The sequence below is a fragment of the Triticum urartu genome, chromosome 2A (assembly GCF_056163025.1).
Source record: "Triticum urartu cultivar PI428250 chromosome 2A, HENAU_Tu73, whole genome shotgun sequence".
NCBI classification, from domain to species: Eukaryota; Viridiplantae; Streptophyta; class Magnoliopsida; order Poales; family Poaceae; genus Triticum; species Triticum urartu.
This window is the reverse complement of record NC_141874.1, coordinates 185,328,624-185,341,811: the sequence shown is the minus strand read 5'-3', so window position 1 is coordinate 185,341,811 and position 13,188 is coordinate 185,328,624. Positions and strand designations below refer to the sequence as shown.

The 13,188-nt window shown below is 48.5% G+C and overlaps 2 pseudogenes; both read right to left on the bottom strand.

The window, feature by feature from the left end:
• Positions 1 to 3,938: 3,938 nt before the first annotated feature.
• On the bottom strand, positions 3,939 to 5,765 carry LOC125536626 (malvidin galactosylase UGT88C3 pseudogene; annotated as a pseudogene).
• A 347-nt stretch (positions 5,766 to 6,112) lies between these two features.
• LOC147984467 (uncharacterized) lies at positions 6,113 to 7,228 on the bottom strand (annotated as a pseudogene).
• Between the last annotated feature and the right edge of the window lie 5,960 nt (positions 7,229 to 13,188).

Here is a 13,188-nt window from a genome sequence, read left to right as displayed (position 1 = left end):
GCATGTAGTTGAAACAAAATCAACATAGCCTCCATTATATTTATGTTCATGGTGAATTATATCCTACTCATGCTTGCACTCAGTGTTGATTAATTTTAATGCATGTTCATGACTGTTGTCGCTCTCTAGCTGGTCACTTCACAGTCTCTTTCTAGCCTATACTTGTACTAAGCGGGAATACTGCTTGTGCATCCACTTCCATAAACCCCAAAAGTTATTCCATATTAGTCCACCATACTTCATATATGCGGTATCTACGTGTCGTTCTAAGTAAATTTGTATGTGCCAAACTCTAAACCTTCAAATGAAATTATGTTTTGTATGCTCGAATAGCTCATGTATCAACTAGGGCTGTCTATATCTTCCATGCTAGGTGGGTTATTCTCAAGAGGAGTGGACTCCGCTCCTCACTCACGAGAAATGGCTGGTAACCAGGATGCACAGTCCCATGCTTAAATTAAAATAATTGCAAACAAAACTCCCCCAGGATTATTGTTAGTTGGAGGCACCCATTGTTTCAGACAAGCCATGGATTGATGTTTGTTGATGGTAGGGGGAGTATAAACCTTACCATTCTGTTTGGGAACCGCCTATAATGTGTGTAGCATGGAAGATATCGAGATCTCTCGGTTGTTATGTTGACAATGAAAGTATACCACTCAAAATATTATTCATCTCTATTTCAAAGTCGAGCTCTGGCACCTCTACAAATCCCTGCTTCCCTCTGCGAAGGGCCTATCTATTTACTTTTATGTTGAGTCATCATCCTCTTATTAAAAAGCGCCAGTTGGAGAGCACCACTGTCATTTGCATGTATTTCTGTTAGTTTACATTGAGTATGACTATGACTGGATCTCTTTTACCATGAATTACAATGTTTAGTCAGTCCTTGAACTTCAGAGGTGCTCTACATTTATGTTTTGCGGTCTCAGAAAGGGCTAGCGAGATACCATCTTGTTATATCATATTATGATTGTTTTGAGAAAGTGTTGTCATCCGAGATTTATTATTATTGCTCGCTAGTTGATTATGCCATTGATATGAGTATACATGAGACCTAAATGTTATTGTGAATATGGTTAGTTCATAATCTTTGCTGAAAACTTGAATGCTGGCTTTACATATTTACAACAACAAGATCAAATAGAGTTTGTAAAAGTTTTTCTTTATCACTTTCAGTTTGTCAACTGAACTGATTGAGGACAAGCAAAGGTTTAATCTTGGGGGATTTGATACGTCTCCATCGTATCTACTTTTCCAAACACTTTTAACCTTGTTTTGGACTCTAACTTGCATGATTTGAATGGAACTAACCCGGACTAACGCTGTTTTCAGCAGATTTGCCATGGTGTTATTTTTGTGCAGAAATAAAAGTTCTCGGAATGACCTGAAAATCAACGGAGAATATTTTTGGAATATATAAAAAATATTGGCGAAAGAATCTACGTCAGGGGGCCCATACCCTATCCACGAGGGTGGGGGACGCGCCCTCCCAGCCTGGGCTCCCTGATGCTCCACTGACCTCAACTCCAACTCTATATATTCATGTTCGGGGAGAAAAAAATCAAAGAGAAGGATTCATCGCGTTTTACGATACGGAGCCGCCGCCAAGCCCTAATCTCTCTCGGGAGGGCTGATCTGGAGTCCGTTCGGGGCTCCGGAGAGGGGAATCCGTCGCCATCATCATCATCAACAACCTTCCTCCATCACCAATTTCATGATGCTCACCGCCGTGCGTGAGTAATTCCATCGTAGGCTTGCTGGACAGTGATGGGTTCGATAAGATTTATCATGTAATCGAGTTAGTTTTGTTAGGGTTTGATCCCTAGTATCCATTATGTTCTGAGATTGATGTAGCTATGACTTTGCTATGCTCAATGCTTGTCACTAGGGCCCGAGTGCCATGATTTCAAATCTGAACCTATTATGTTTTCATGAATATATGTGAGTTCTTGATCCTATCTTGCAAGTCTATAGTCACATATTATGTGTTATGATCCGTTAACCCTGAAGTGACAATAATTGGGATACTTATCGGTGATGACCGTAGTTTGAGGAGTTCATGTATTCACTAAGTGTTAATGCTTTGGTCCGGTACTCTATTAAAAGGAGGCCTTAATATCCCTTAGTTTCCAATAGGACCCCGCTGCCACGGGAGGGTAGGACAAAAGATGTCATGCAAGTTCTTTTTCATAAGCACGTATGACTATATTCGGAATACATACCTACATTACATTGATGAACCGGAGCTAGTTCTGTGTCACCCTATGTTATAACGGTTTAATGAGGAATCGCATCTGACATAATTATCCATCACTGATCCATTGCCTACGAGCTTTCCACATATTGATCTTTGCTTAGTTACTTTACCATCTGCCTTAGACGCACAGTTCGGGACCCCCTACCCGAGATCCGCCGGTTTTGACACCGACACTAGCCACATACATTTCCACAACAAGTCAAACCAATCGGACGAAATTCGTGCAAACACGGCTGGATTTCATGCAGACGTGACGGATTTCATATGAAAAGCCAGATTTTCATATAAACATGACAAATTTCAGTGCATTTACATCAACGGTCCTAGTCTGGCTCTGAAGGTATAATTAATACCCACCGGACTGCCGGGAGCTCCAGAGGTATATGCTTCAGCACAAACGATGGCTCGCTTCCCCGCCACTCATCGGAGTGGAACCCCCGGTTGATGCTTCAGCAGGAGGGGAAGGCGGCGCCTCTGCTTCCGTGAAACCCATGTGGGATCGACGGAGGTCCTTGAAAGAGAAGATCCGGGCAAGACATCGGCTGTGTATGTCGGTGTAGCGGCGGTGGCCTTTGTGGGACCCAAGCGGCGGCGGACTCCTGTGTTCTACTTCTCCTTGGTGATGGCGGCGGACGCGGAGGCGTCGGCTACTGACTCGTCGCTCTCTGCGCACACGGCTTCTGTGTTTGCCTGCATGGCGCGATCGTAGGCACGGGAGGCGCGTTTGCATGCATGAGAGGCGCGGTTGCAGCACGAGAGGCGTGGCCGCAAACATGGGAGGCACGGTCGTCGACGACAACGATGACGCCCGTGCCGTCGTGCTCCCCGCCGTGTTGGCGTCGAGCAACTGGCCACTGCTCATCGAGTGGGCCTAGAGCAGCGAGTTGTTGAACCATGCGGCGGCTTGGAGCGGCAACTTGCTCCGTCAGGTGAGGCGTGAGAGGTGGGGCAGCGATCTGCCTCGCTCGTATCCGGCCGGCTCAGCGGGCCACCCAGTCGGCTTGTATGCCGGAGAACTGATCTTCGGAAGCCATCGAAAGAGTGGCGGGGGAGGAGATTGGGGGAGCATCGGAGGGGTGTGGTTCTTGCCCAGCGTCTGCCCTCGTTTAAATAGAGGGCGACGGTAGGAGATCGCCCGACGTTGTGTTTAATGCCGACCCGTTCATGAACGAACGTGTCACCAGAGTAGGTTTCTCGGCTTCCACGCGGGGTTAATGAGGCCGTATGAATGCGGCAAGGAGGCATGTTCAGCCGGTGCATCAGGAGGCGCCCTCGACCGGCGTGCCGCTTCAATGGCCGAGGCAGTGAGAGGTCGCGCGCAGCCTGGGCGGTCGTCAATGCGGAGTGGCACGCACTGCAACGGCCTGAATGTGGGCAGCTGATGCCGGGCGGGAGCACGCGGGGGAGGGGGTGAGGTTTTTTGATGAGCCAGGGCAATCACAAACGGGCTTGGGAGCGGTCCGGACTTACGTAAACCTCCCCCACTTTTGTCTTCGGTTTACGGGAGAAATCGCGTCTGGACCGCTCCGTGGACCGATATAGGTCGGCGGTCCGTCTTGGAGATGCCCTTCCATGAGGGGGAACTGAACTTGTTTGGTGTTCTCCGTGGATTGCTTAGGTTTGTATAGCATGTTTCTATTTTCCTTGGTTTGGCTTTGGCCGTCGGCTGGTCTGAATCTTATCTGAACATCATGGTTTCTATGCAAATGGAACAGGGGAGCCGAACACTGATGATTTCAGAGAAGAAAGCGGCTCGCAGAAAGGATACACTGCCCATCAGTGGATCACCACGGCGCTTGCTGCAAATTTAGCGGGAATCGTTTCCCTCCGTCGGCAAAACCAAAATCTCGCGCACGAGCCTTTGCAGCGCGGCGCACGACGAGCCGCCCTCGCCGACGGCCTTCCTGCACGCGGCGCTCGTCTCCGCGGCCGTCCTCCTCGCCTTCCTCCCTTCCTCCGACGGGCCGCCCATCAGGCTCCGCACCGCTCGCTCCAGCTCGGCCGCCTCCACGAAGAATCCCTTCCTCCGGTCCATCTCCAGCGCGACGGCCGCGCCCACGCCGGCCACGAGCTCGAACGCGTTCAGGTGCTGCTCCCCGTACAGCGGCCACGGGATCATCGGCACGCCGGACCACAGGCTCTCCAGGATGGAGTTCCACCCGCAGTGCGTCACGAAGCCACCCACGGCGGCGTGGGACAGGATCTCCCTCTGCGGCGCCCACGCCGGCCACACCAGCCCCCTCCCCGCGGTCGCCTCCAGGAACCCCTCAGGGAGCACCTCGTCCAGGTTCGCGTCCGTCGGGAGCCGCGTGCCGGCGACGGGCGGGCCTCGTAGCACCCACAGGAAGCGGTGGCCGCTGCGCTCCAGGCCGGCGGCTACCTCCCTCACCTGTGCCGCGTCGAGGGACCCCATGCTCCCGAAGCAGAGGAAAACCACCAAAGCCGGCGGCTGCGCGTCGAGCCACCGCACGCACTCGTGCGGCTGCTGGTCGTCCGTCGAGCCGAACCAGACAACCGGGCCGATCGCGTGTAGCGCCGGAGCAGGGCGTCCGGGTACGCACTGGCCGTCCGCGATCGCCGCGAGAATCGAGCTTTCGAGCTCGACTGAGGTGTTCACTATGACGCCCCTGGCTTCCATGAAGCGGCGGCCGTGGTACTCGAACCAGTCGTAGCTCTGGATCTTCGCCTTCACAAGGCATGCTGGCATGTAAGACGGCGGCACCGGCGGCAGCCCGGGCACGTCCACCGTGCTCTCCATCGCCTCAAACCCGGCACCCGTCAGATCCTCGCGGAGCGCCGGCAGGCGCAGCATGAGCGCCAGGAACGCGGCGGGGGAGGCAAAGTACACGTACGCCGGCACGGTGAGCTCGTGGAGAACGTCGAATAGGGCAGTTAAGAAGAGGTCGACGACGGCCGCGGCCACCCGGGACGACGGCCCCAGGCGCGCGATGGCCGCCTTGACGTGGGGCGCGTGGAGCTGGACGTACCGGGACGCGAATTCAACAGGGTCCACGCAGCCGGTGGGGTGCTCGACGGCGGGGAGCTGGAGGAAGCGGATGTCGAGGCCGGAAGCTGCCTCCCGGCGCACGTGGCCCTGGACCTCGGACGCCATTGCTTCGGATGGCGCGTGCATGACGAGCACGGTCAGCGTGAAGGCGCCCCGGCCGGTGGCGAGAAGCCTCTTGCCGGCTTCGAGCGCGGACATGAAGTGGCCGGATCCCCAGCTCGGGACGAGGACCACGGTTGGGCGAGACGTCATTGATGGACTGGAGTGGACACAATGGCACTTGGAATCTTGGTCAGCAGTGGCGAGCTCTGCGTTGGACAATTTGGACGGACCCTCTTGAGGCGATCACGTCAGGCCCCTATTTTATGCGGCTAGTGCTACCCTAGCTTTGGTCGCATCCAAATCGCATCAGCTTTGCCACCGAAAGGTACAGCCTGCCGAATACGTCGCATTTCTTCGAAAAATAACAAATGAGCATACGCAACGCCATATGTATATAGCAAAACTAAGGATTCTCCATTTTCGCTGTCATCGTACTAGTATGAATAAGCTAAGAGCAACTTCAACGGGCCGATCCAAACGGACAGCGATTTCGTCTGCTTTTTGTTCGTTTGGGTCGGTCAGACAGATACGGATGTCCGCCTTCATATTTAAACCGGCGCGTGCGTCCAATGCTGGCCTGAACCTATTTTGACGGTGCAAAAAAAAAGAACACATGCATATTAAAAAAAAGAAACATCATTAATTAAACATTAAAGCCGGCCACGAAGGTCGGTGAAAGTCCACACGTTCACATTTGCATTTAAAAAAATAAAAAAGACTAAACTATGAGGCGGCGTGCTGCCCTAGATGTCGTCGTCTTCGGGGTCCGTGAGGTCGATGAGCGTCGGCGCCGGCCCGGCCCAGGCGAACGCCGTGTTCCAGAGCGCCGTCATGTCGGACTGTGCCGGCGCGGGGGGGGGGGGGGGGGGGGGGGGAGGGGGTGCGGCCGCCTGTGCAGCCGCGGCCTGGCGCGCCTCCTCCTCGGCCTCGCGCTGCTCCTCCTCGAGGTCGCGCTCGAGCATCTCGAGGTAGTCGCCGTCGCGGCGCTCCTCGACCACCCTGATCTTGCGCTAGTGCTCGAGGTACGCCTGCTCCTGCGCCGGCGTCGCTCCCATCCAGACCGGCGACGCGCGTACCCACTCGCGCACTACTCCCGTCCAGGAGTAGCGCTCGATGGGGGACGGCTCGGGCTCCGGCTTCGGCTTGATGTGGGACAGCGGGGCCATCGACGGCACCAAGTTGTCGCCCGCCGCGAAGAGGGCAAGGGCCTGCGCCATTGCCGCCTCGTACCGAGCCTCCTCTTCCGTCTCCGCCCTGCACCGCTCGTCCTCCTCGCTCTCCCAGCAGACGGCCGCAAGTGCCGCCTGGTAGGCGTCCTCCGCCGCCTGGTCCTCCTCGCGAACGACGAGCGCCTGTGGCGGCGACCTCCAGTCGACCTCGCGCACGCCCCGTCGCCTCGCCTCCTCGTGCTCGAAGACGAACCACCTCGCCCAGTTGGGCGAGTCGGTTGCGTAGGCGGGGTCGCGGCGCTGCTCCGGCGTCAGCAGCGCCCGCCGGCGCCGCACCTCCTCCGTGTGAGCACGAGCCGACCGCGGGGCCGCCGGCACTGGGATCCTATCTGGATCCAGATGACAGTCGTGCGGCAGCGTCATGTCGGGATACGGCAGAGGCTGGCGGTGCTGCCAGTGCCACTCCGCCTGGTGCACTGGCACGTTCACGCGCTGCCTCTGCCGGCGCTGGCGGAGGCGGGAGGAACTCTGAGGGAAAAGGGGTGGCGGGGGACTTGCCCTTGGCCTTGCTGCCGCTGGCGCCGGAGAAGAGGCCCATCTCGCTGTGGTTGTGGTGGCTAGGGTTTGCCGGCGACGAGGGAGCAAAGGATGGCAGATGTGGACGGCGAGTTTGGATGAGGACGGTCCCATCGCATGGTCGGCTTAAAAAAGGACGAGTGTCGTCGCTGACGCGTGGGCCCGTCGTCATAAATTAAGCTGACCGTGTGGGCAGCGGGTAGTTGGACGGCCGCCATGTGAGGACGCGGCGGATAGCGAGAAGGCGCGTGAAGCGTCCGTTCGGCATCCGCACCGATGCATTTGGGGCGCAAATTTAGGCTGCAAATGCGTCGGCACGGATGCGAGGCGGACGTGATTTGGGTTTGGATCGGCGCGTTGGGCCGCCACTTTTGTCCGCGCCGATCTAAAAAGACGTAGATGGATGAAATGGGTCGGCCCTTTGAAGTTGCTCTAAGGACTTTGGAATGGAAAAATGAAAAATCATGACCGGGCAAAGACCGCTTCAAAACATTTCCCTTTTGAAGATGTTAAAGAACTTCCACGTGAAAAGAAAAGAAAAGAAAAGGAAAAAAGAAGATGTTAAAGAACTGACGTTAGATTTTTTGAGTTTTTCTTGGGTATTTTTACATCTCCCAGCGAACGCCCATAATTGCCATGTGAAAACAGATAAAAATGCTACTAGATTTGTCATGCTCTAAAACGAAAATTGACATATAGTGTAAAGATTGGCAGAAAATTACAAAGCTGCGCAGAATAATGGTCATGTGTTGGATCGGGATCTGGCGCCCTAGGCGTTCGCTGGGACTGCTTAAAAATGGACGTTCACTGGTTAGTGATGTCTTTTTCTTTTCATCTAGAAGGATTAACGTTCTCCGCAGTTTTATCCTATAGTGTTTAAATGAGCTTATCCTCATGCACGGGGCGTCCCGTTCTCACGGGGTTGTACCATGCCCATGGGAGGGCGTCTAGCGAAGTGTCGTTTGAGTCCAACAACTAACTTTTGGGGGTTGGCTATTTAAGGGTCATTCTTCCACGTCGCTTTTAAGGGCAAATCTTACATGTTTCTACCATTATTCTGAGCCACAAACCAACTCCAGCAAATCCTTGTCTCTTCTAAGTGAGGTGGGGTGGGTGGGGGTTGTGGATGGATCTTGGAGCCGTTTGTTGACCATCTTCATTATTTCCCTCTTTCAATCTCATATTTTCTTGAGTTGCTTCTTGTGAGATTGATACAGTGAGTTGAGCATACATTACTTGACCTTGCTTTGTATTTGTTGCATTGGTTTGAGCTACCCGCATCGATTTATTTGATTGAGAGCCCGCGAGTTTATTACGCTTGGAGGTCACCAATTCCTAGACGGTTTTGGTGGTGTTGAGTTGGTGATTTCTTGGAGAAGTTTATGAAGAGGCCTTGATGGTCTTATGAAGTGGGTTGGAGCTTGCTATCTCCGGGGTGAAGAAAGAAGCTAACCATAGTGGATGAGACCTTTCCATTGGGAAGGCCCATCCATTGGGAGTGATCAAAGGGAGAATAAGGCGAGCCACTTAGTGACGCTCCGGAGCTTTGACTTCAACACCTCTTCAACAGAGTGTAGAGTATCAATGGATACTTGAACTCGGGAAAACATCGGTTGTCCCTTGTTCCCTTTACTTTATGCAATTCATACTTGCTCATATTAATGTATATTATGCTAGTTTGAATTGCTTAGTTGTATTTTTTCATTCCACATTGTGATATAGTTTGTGCTTGCTAATTTACTTTAAGTGCCTATCTCAGTGAGCATAGACTGTTGATGCACTTAGTTGAGCCGAGCATATTAGGATTTTGTGCTTGACAAATATCTGTTTAGTTTAATTCCGCATTAGAATAAAGCCGATCTGGTTTTAAAACGCCTATTCACCCCCTCCCTCTAGACGACATCTACGTCCTTTCAAAATCATTTTTATGTATTATTGTTGACGTTGTCCTTGAGATGAGTAAGTAAGAAGCTAAGGATTTGCTGAACTTCAATCTTCCTTTGTGTCCGACTGAATTGATTTATTATGGAAATCTTCTTATCATGGCTATTTTTTTACGGAAAATAGGGAGATTTCATAACTCAAGGTGGCTTTTCAGCCGTACACAAGTTTACAACTTTGTTTGTGCCTGTACCAAACCAAATGGCAGTACGGGGTGTACTACGCTTGTAGGCTGCGAGGCTATGCCTAACTTTATTTTGAGTGTGCCTAATGTGCGTAATCGAAATCTCCCGTGGGTCCTCTAACATCAATGACTGGACGTCTCGCACAAGTGTCCTGTATCTCGAGCGGTCCCCATGACTCGCGTTTAACATCGAGACTGCCTGAGCACAGTCCAACTCAATGGCAATGGGTAAGACAGTGCGGTGAAGAGCAAGATCAAGGCCTTCCTTACACGCCATAACCTCTGCCTCTAGTCCATCATCACATGTGGTGATTTGTCTGCATGCAGTAAAAATAATAGCGCCGGTATCATCTCGAAGCACCATTCCACCACCAGCCGCCCTTTATTTCCTTGATATATAACTTTCATCGGTATTTAATTTCGTCCATCCATGGGCAGGCAGTGACCGGAGAATCTCCTCTTGCTTGTTTCCTGCATGTTGCATGTCGTAGCTGCTCTTGCTAGCTAGTACGTGCACCACCATTTTGCCTTTCTCAGTGTTCCTCGATGAATGTTGTTGGATTCATAGGAGAGAGTTTATATACCCCTATAGAAAGCGTCGTGATGCTTCTGTTGGAGGGGCTAGCTTCCCATGCGTGAGTTCATTACGAACGTACCACACGCGCCACATGGTCATCGGCACCACCATGCGAATATTTTCCGTGAGCGGCTTGAGCAAGGTAAAAAGGCACTCTGGTCCGGTGTTGCGAACATCATCAATATCGGACAACGGCCAGTCCAAGGCCATGGCATGCCAGATGTTCTTCACGAGAGGGCACCTACACATTGCATGGAAACTGTCCTCCCGTTCCACAGCACAAATGGGGCACACGTCAGTATGTTCATGGTGGCGAGAAAATTTATTTTCCCAAATAGCCAGAGAATTGGACACAAGCCTCCATGCAAAGACGCGTACCTTCAGGGGAGCAGGGCACCCCCATATAATCTTCCAGATGACGCGACGACCATCCGGTGCCCTGCTTATGACGGTTGCCGATGAACGCTCGTGCTCGTCCATGGCTAAGTGATAGGCGGATCGAACGGTGAACATGATGGGTAGCCTTTGTCATTTTTTAAGGACCCATGCCTTCGTCATGGAAGTTCCACCAAGCGGGATTCGATGGAGTCTCTCCGTCCTTGTCATTCGGCCTCCGCTAATGACACTCCGTCTGGATCATTCATGTGTTGCCAAGCAGATCTCGCCAAGGAAGCATCCATCATCCTCACCAGGGTGCCGCCGAAGAGTCTTTGTCCTAATCATCAAGGCATCCAAGCCAAATGGATCCCAGCCACGAGAGTCCCCGTCCTCCTCGATGGGATATTTTTTGTTTCATTTTTCATTTTTTTGTTTCCCTATTCATTTTCTTATTTACGTTTATTTTGGGAAAATATGTAACCTTATTTTTAAAAGTACATAGTCATTAGATCATATATTGTATAACACATGAGTAATTACTTCAAATGCATGATTTTTTAATACATGAATATTTTTCCTGTACGTAGCTGAGAATTTTTAAATACAAGCTGAACATTTCTTTTGCATATATGACACATGTTTTTTTTTCCTTTTTTGGTTATTGTTTTTTATTTTCTTTTTTTTGCTTTGTTTTCCATTTCCCATTTTTGGAAAATATGTGCCATTCTTTTTCAAAATTTTATGAACATATATTTAACATGTATAGCAACTATTCTCGTATATATTACATCGTTTTTATATACATATATTTACAGTATATTTAAAAAACGTTCTTTCTATATATGTATGTGAGCATTTTAAGTTTTATATATACTCTGTTGTTAAATTGATTTTAGTAAAAACTTATTGAATAAAAAACATATCAGTATTTTGTTATAAAATGTTTCTTTTTTTGTAACACGATTTTTTATTTCCCTATTTTTAAACTAAATTACTAATTATTAGAGAAATTTTGAGGTATATAAGAAAGGGAAAACTTACATTAAATTTTATAATGGGCGGCACCAGCTGCCGGCAGTTCCCACTCCTTCAGGTGGCGTGGCAAATAGCATCTCCTCCCACATTTTTACCGCCCGAGACCAGTGCCAGCCAGGCCTAGTACGACCATGAATTCATGAGCAAGATCACAATCACAAATGTTGTGTATCGCTCATTGCGAGCGTTAAGGGTCTGATCACCCACTACACCAGGAAGATGGTCCAGCCCATTAGAACCAAAGCGAAGTGAGCTTGAGGACTAGTTTTAGGAACCTTCTGGAGATTTCTTAACAAAAAAGGAACCTTCTAGAACCCCTAAAAAAGGAACCTTCTAGTAGCTTCCTGAATGGTTTTAGGAACCTTAAGCAAGCTTTTCCTTTCCTGATTTTTTTTGTTTTCTTTTTTTCCAGATTTTCTCGCTCCCTTTTTTGTTTTTTAGTTTGTTTCTTTTAAAAAAATCCCATTTTTTAATTTTCTTCAGGTATTACCAAAATGTTTGTTTTTAAAAAATGTCAAAGAAAATCACATTTTTAAAATTTGTTCGGAATTCCATAAAAATATTCCCATTTTAAAAATTCGTGCTCTTATACAAAAAATGTCCACATTCTCAAAATTTGTTCGGAGTTTCAACAATAATTTGTTTCCAAAATTGGTCACACACAAAAAATGTTCCAATTTTCAAAATTTGTCCTCATATACCCAAAAGAATTGCATTCTCAAAAGTTCTTCACAGTTTTGAAAATCTTTTTGTTTCCAAAAATTGTTCACATACAAAAAATGACCCATTTTCAAAATTTGTCCTCATATACAGAAAATGTTTGCATTCTCAAAAGTTGTTCGAAGTTTCAAAATTCTTTTTGTTTCAAAATTTTCTTCAAATACAAAAAATATTCATGTTTTCAAAAAATGTTTAGGAATTTCATATGATTTTTGTGTCCTTAAAAAGACACTCGGAATTTAAGAAAATATAAAAAAATCCTTTTTCGTGATTTTGTTCACATATCCATGTTTTCATGTTCGCGTTTCTTGAACTTTTCTGAATTTATGAACATTTTTCGACTTTATGAGTATGTTGAAATTCATGAACATTTTTCAATATTATGTTTTTTTTGGAAAATGTAATGATTTTTTTGAATTCAAATTTTAAAAAAAGTGTGCACTTTTCCGAACTACATAATCTCTACTCTTATAAAAAATGAGTTGGTGATGATGGTGTGACTGCCATTCTGGAATATAGACCGTCCGATCTATATCTGACGGATAGAAAGCAAACCATGACAATTTTGCAAAAAGATACCCGCACCACTCTCCGTATTTGCTGATAAGTCCTTCCCTCGTTCATCTTCGTCTCCCACGAGATAAACAACTCGTATAAATGCATCTTGATGTTCCGTGCAACGCATGAGCCTTTTGCTAGTAAAAAACAATTTTGTGAATAGAACGGAAGCAAAAGAACCGAAAAGTTTTTTATGAAATAAAACATGAAAACATGATTGTCCAGGTTTTTTAAGAATTCTCGTGCAACTTTATTAATGCATCAAAATATTCATAGGGATAGGTTTGGATCATAAGTGTTCCCTAATCATACATGGCGACCTATATGTAAGTTACATGCAAATTTGGTGAGATTGTGAGCTCCAAAATTAAAGTTCTCATGTTAAAAAATAAAAAGATTTAAACGCCACCCTATGCTCCGTTATTTCATGTACAATTGCACCATGTCTTCCCATGAGTGTTGTGTGATATCCTTCACGACACCATGACAATCTGAGGCAATCCAAAGTTGCTACACGCCCAAGTCCTCGGCAACTGACGATGCCTCCCGCAAGCTAGAGTCTTAAGAACTACTCCCTCCATTCCATATTAGTCGTTGCTGATTTAGTTCAACAATGTACTAAATTAGCGACAACTAATATGAAACAGAAGAAGTATCACTGCACTGCTTTCCTATTTAACG